Raw genomic sequence first — 5808 nt, 5'->3', positions numbered from 1 at the left:
TCATGTGTGGAGATGACGTTCTGATTTCATGGTATGGGTAACCAGGATTAATAATCAACTCCTACCCTGTTTCAAGCTATGGGACAGACAGGACAACAGTGTGATTTCCTGCATTCCTGGGCTGGCATGAGGTTCTGATAAAAGCTGAGGTCTCAGGGCACTGAGACCTGTCCAGTTGTCACCAGTGCAAAGTAAATGAAAACATGATTCCTTAGAAATAGTACTGCATCTCTTTGTTTCTATTTATACCCTCCAATCAAGTGTTTTAAAAAATTAATTTTTCCCTTTGCTTATACTTTTAAGAGTCCTATTCCATGTAAAAGAAATTGCTTCACAGCAACACAGCTCCTCTCCCCCTCTTGGGCCCTCACCACTCCTCCCTCCCCATCCTTACCCTGACCGCCCCTCCCTCTGCCCAGCACCTAAGAGCAGGGATCATGCCGTGGGGTGATGAGTAGTGGTGCAGTCTCGCCTGGCCTTCTGTTACTAGGATGTGGCTTTGGAGAATGCTGCTAGGATGCTTGCAAACACGACGTCAGGGGTCTGGGATGCATCGATGGCGGAGTGGATCCCTCGTTTACTGTAGTACTCCACCAGCGGGGTGGTTTGAGTGTGGTAGGCCTTCAGGCGGATTTTCAAGGCCTTCTCATTATCATCTGATCGGCGGATCAAGGGTTCCCCAGTGACATCATCTTTCATGGATTCCTTTGGGGGGTTGAACTCCTCGTGGTAGGAGCGGCCACTCGGGGGGTGAATCAGTCTTCCTGTGATTCTCCGGATGAGCAGAGAGTCTGGGATGCTGAATTCAATCACAGAATCAAGCTTCTCTTTCCTCTTCTTCATGAGGTCATCAAGCATTTCTGCCTGCCTCACGGTCCGAGGGAAGCCATCTAGAAGAAAACCATTTTTGCATGGAGGGGTCTCCAAATTCTTTTCAATGAGCTCCACGACCATTTCATCACTCACCAGCTTCCCAGCATCCATAGTCGCCTTCAGCTTCTTTCCCAGCTCTGAGCCGGAAGCCACCATGGCCCTCAGCATGTCTCCGGTAGCCAAATGGCAGACACAGAAGTTTTCAGCCAATTTGGGTGCCTGGGTACCCTTGCCGGCTCCGGGCGGCCCTAGGAGCACGGCCCGGATGCCTTTAGGAGACTCTGGGACCGGTTCGGCCGCAGGCACGTTCGGAGCCATGGCTGCCAAAACCTCTCACTGCTCAACCCGCCCGCACACACACAATGTATCTTCAGTTCGGTTGAGTCACTGAGTCATGTTCATCTCTTTGCAACCCCACGGACTGCAGCACGCCAGGCTTCCCTGTCTATCACCAACTCCCAGAGCTTGCTCAAACACATGTCCATCGAGTTGGTGATTCCATCCAACCATCTCATCTTCTGTCGTCCCCTTCTCTTCCTGGCTTCAATCTTTTCCAGCATCAAGGTCTTTTCCAATGAGTCAGTTCTTCACATTAGGTGGCCAAAGTATTGGAGTTTCAGCTTCAGCATCAGTCCTTCCAATGAATATTCAGGACTGATTTCCGTTAGGATTGACTGGTTTGATCTCCTTGCAGTCCAAGGAACTCTCAAGAGTCTTCTCCAACACCACAGTTCAAAAGCATCAATTCTTGGGTGCTCAGCTTTCTTTATACTCCAACTTTCACATCCATACCCCTGGAGAAGGAATTGGCACCCACTCAGTGTTCTTCCCTGGAAAATCCCATGGACAGAGGAGCCTGGTGGGCTACAGCCCATGGGGTCTCAAAAGAGTCAGACATGACTGAGTGACTGATACACACACATCCATATATAATTATAGGAAAAATCATAGCTTTGGTAGGATGGACATTTGTTGGCAAAGTAATGTCTCTGCTTTTTAATATCCCGTCTAGGTTGGTCATAGCTTTTCTTTCAAGGAACAAGAGTCTTTTAATTTCATGGCTGAAATCACCACCTGCAGTGATTTTGGAGCCCTCAAAATACAGTCTGTCACTATTTCCATTGTTCCCCATTTATTTGCCATGAAGTGACAGGACCAGATGCCATGATCTTAGTTTTTTGAATGTTGACTTTTAAGCCAACTTTTTCACTCTCCTCTTTCACTTTCATCAAGAGGCTTTTTAGTTCTTCTCTTTCTGCCATAAGGGTGGTGTCATCTGCATATCTGAGGTTATTGATGTTTCTCCCACCAATCTTGATTCCAATTTGTGCTTCACCTAGTCCAGCATTTTGAATGCTGTATCCTGCATATAAGTTATATAAGCAGGGTGACAATATACAGCCTTAATGTACTCTTTTTCCAATGTGGAACCAGTCTATTGTTCCATGTCCACTTCCAACTGTTGCTTCTTGACCTGCATACAGATTTCTCAGGAGGCAGGTAAAGTGATCTGATATTCCCATCTCTTGAAGAATTTTCCACAGTTTGTTGTGATCCACATAGTTAAAGGCTTTAGCACAAAGCAGAAGTGAATATTTTTCTAGAACTCTCTTGCTTTTTTGATGATCCATGGATGTTGGCAATTTGGTCTCTGGTTCCTCTGCCTTTTCTAAAACCAGCTTGAACATCTGGAAGTTCTTGGTTCATGTACTATTGATGCCTGGCTTGGAGAATTTTGACCATTACTTTATTAGTGTGTAATCAAACTACCACAATTGTGTGGTAGTTTGAGCATTCTTTGGCATTGCCTTTCTTTGGGATTGGAATGAAAACTGACCTTTTCCAGTCCTGTGGCCACTGATGAGTTTTCCAAATTTGCTGACATGTTGAATGTAACACTTTAATAGCATCATCTTTTAAGATTTGAAGTAGTTCAAATGGAATTCTATCACCTCCACTAGCTTTGTTCATAGTGATGCTTCCTAAGGCCCACTTGACTTCTCATCCCAGAATGTCTGGCTGTAGGTGAGTGATCACACCACCATGGTTATCTGGGTCATAAAGATCTTTTGTGTATAGTTCTTCTGTGTATTCTTGCCACCTCTTCTTAATATCTTCTGCTTCTGTTAGGTCCATACCATTTCTGTCCTTTATTATGCCCATCTTTGCAAGAAAATTTCCCTTGGTATCTCTGTTTTTCTTGAAGAAATCTCTAGTCTTTCCCATTCTATTGTTTTCCCCTATTTCTTTGCATGGATCACTGAGGAAGGCTTTCTTATCTCTCCTTGCTATTCTCTGGAACTCTGCAATCAAATGGGTATATCTTTCCTTTTCTCCTTTGCCTTTTTCCTCTCTTCTCAGCTATTTGTAATGTCTCCTTCAACAACCATTTTGCCTTTTTGCATTCCTTTTTCTTGAAGAGGATCTTGATCACTGCCTCCTTTTCCAAGCCATGAACCTCTGTCCATAGTTCTTCAGGGAGTTTGTCTATCAGATCTAATCTCTTGAATCTATTTGTCACTTCAACTATATAATCATAAGGAACTTGATTTAGGTCATACCTGAATAGTCTAGTGGTTTTCCCTACTTTCTTCAATTTAAGTCTGATTTTGGCAATAAGGAGTTCATGATCTGAGCCACAGTCAGCTCTCAGTCTTGTTTTTGCTGACTGTATAGAGCTTCATCTTTGGCTGCAAAGAATATAACCAATCTGATTTCAGTATTGACCACCTGGTGATGTCCGTGTGTAGAGTCTTCTCTTGTGTTGTTGGAAGAGGGTTTTTGCTATGACCATTGTGTTCTCTTGGCAAAAGTCTGTTAACCTCTGCCTTGTTTCATTTTGTACTCCGAGGCCAAACTTGTTTATTATTCCAGGTATCTCTTGACATCCTACATTTGCATTCTAATCTTCTGTGGTGAAAAGGACATCCTCTTTTTTTGGTGTTAGTTCTAGAAAGTCTTGTAGGTCTTCAGAGAACTATTCAGCTTCAGCTTCTTTGGCATTAGGTATTGGGGCATAGACTTGGATTACTGTGATATTGAATGGTTTGCCTTGGAGTGAAACAGATATCATTCTGTCATTTTTGAGATTGCATCCAAGTACTGCATTTTGGACTCTTTTGTTGACTGTGAGGGCTGCTCCATTTCTTCTAAGGGATTCTTGCCCACATTAGTATATATAATGGTCATCTGAATTAAATTTGCCCATTCCAGTCCATTTTAGTTCACTGATTCCTCAGAATGCCGATGTTCACTCTTGCCATCTCCTGTTTGACCACTTCGAATTTCCCTTGATTCATGGACCTAACATTTCAGGTTCCTATGCAATATTGTTCTTTATAGCATTGGACTTTTCTTCCATCACCAGTCACATCCACAACTGGTATCTTAGGTCATTTACTATTCAATATTAGCGAATTTTAAAATATTTTTATTATTGTTACAGATGAAAAATGGAGGCATTAGTATTTCTGCTACTATCATCTTATATAAAGAAAAACTGTGTGAAATTATCGTAAGCTAATGAGAATGGAATTGAGATATCCTTAATATATATCATGCATCTGCTTATATAGTGATTTAAATAGAGGAAAATGATAGGAGCAGATGGTAAAATGGACATGACAAGCTCAAAAAACTTTGGCTTCATGAAAAACAGTCACATATTTGTATAATCCATCATCAAAACCATCAACAAGTCCTATTATTTCTATTCGCAAAAGATATTCTAGTCATCCACCTCTGTTCATACCCATGTATAAATACTTCCCCAGTGGATGTAGCAGTTCAGAGGAACACAGATCCTTGCGGGATCCATGGTGTGAGGGGCTTGGAAAAACTTCATGGGTCTTGATCTGGGCCTTGAAGTCTGAACTGGATTTGAAAGCATTCTTAGGGGGAATTCCAGACATAGGTATCTCATGAGCAGGGAGTGGGAATGAGGGGAACAGACTTGGGATAAAAGGAGGGTTATGAGGCTTCAAAATCTTCTCAAGCTGAGGAACCCAAAAAAAGATTTAGTATGACAAGAGGCAGAGAGTTAGACTTTAAGCATGAATGGATGCTGAAACACAGGTCATGTCATGAGCCTGACCCTTCCTCTCTCCACCCTGAAGCTTGGCCCTCTTCAGTGTCAGCTTTACTCTAATGCAAGCACTTCGTACCAGATGGCCCCCAGAAACACTAGGCTTATGCTCTCCTAGCTAAGCAACCAGAGGGCAAAGTGTCTCTCCATGCCAGTGACTCCCAAAGAGCCCCTAGAATCTTAGCTGAGTTATCTGACTTGAGTCGTGTCTCCATTCCCAAATTGATCCCTGGGCCCATGGGGAATAGTCTTATTGGTAAGGACTGGGTCATGGATCCCCTTTGAAGGTGGGAGATGAGACTTCACATGGACCAATGGGCAAAATATGAAGAAGGGGTTGTTTTCCAGAGGAAAATTGAGGTTTTGTCACCAGAAGAGAGAAGGTGGATGCTGGGAATGGAAAAAGATATATTTCTACCATGGAAGCCAATCACAGTGCAGAGATGGTTTGACATTTTTTTTCTGAAATTTTTGGCCAGCCTGGCAAGTATATGTTCTGAAGACCAAGGGAAACGCCAAATGTAACCTCAGGGTGGAGAAGAATTTATGATAAAAACACCCCCAACAGAGCAGGCTGTCTGTCCCAGACTCAGCAAATGAAGCTCAGCTTAACTGCTTGCAGTCTTAGATGAACTTCTAACTCTTTAGCCCTAGGAGAGAAAAAATTGCATAGACAACTTTCTTCCTCTCCTTGGCATGCTGAGCCTCAGAGAAAGTTATTTAACCTCTCTCAGCAGTGATTCCCCAGCTATAAAAATAGGATGACGATCCTTACCCATTCAGGACTGCAGACAGAGCTGGAGAGAAAGCAGGATCTATAACAAAGATTTTCCAGGCCGTGGGCTGGACAG

General features: G+C 43.1%; 1 pseudogene; it reads right to left on the bottom strand.

The window, feature by feature from the left end:
• Nucleotides 1-218: 218 nt before the first annotated feature.
• Nucleotides 219-1226, bottom strand: LOC138418438 (adenylate kinase 2, mitochondrial pseudogene; annotated as a pseudogene).
• Nucleotides 1227-5808: the final 4582 nt, after the last annotated feature.

This window comes from Ovis canadensis, chromosome 14, assembly GCF_042477335.2.
Source record: "Ovis canadensis isolate MfBH-ARS-UI-01 breed Bighorn chromosome 14, ARS-UI_OviCan_v2, whole genome shotgun sequence".
Lineage (NCBI taxonomy): Eukaryota > Metazoa > Chordata > Mammalia > Artiodactyla > Bovidae > Ovis > Ovis canadensis.
This window is presented reverse-complemented; position numbering and strand designations above follow the sequence as displayed.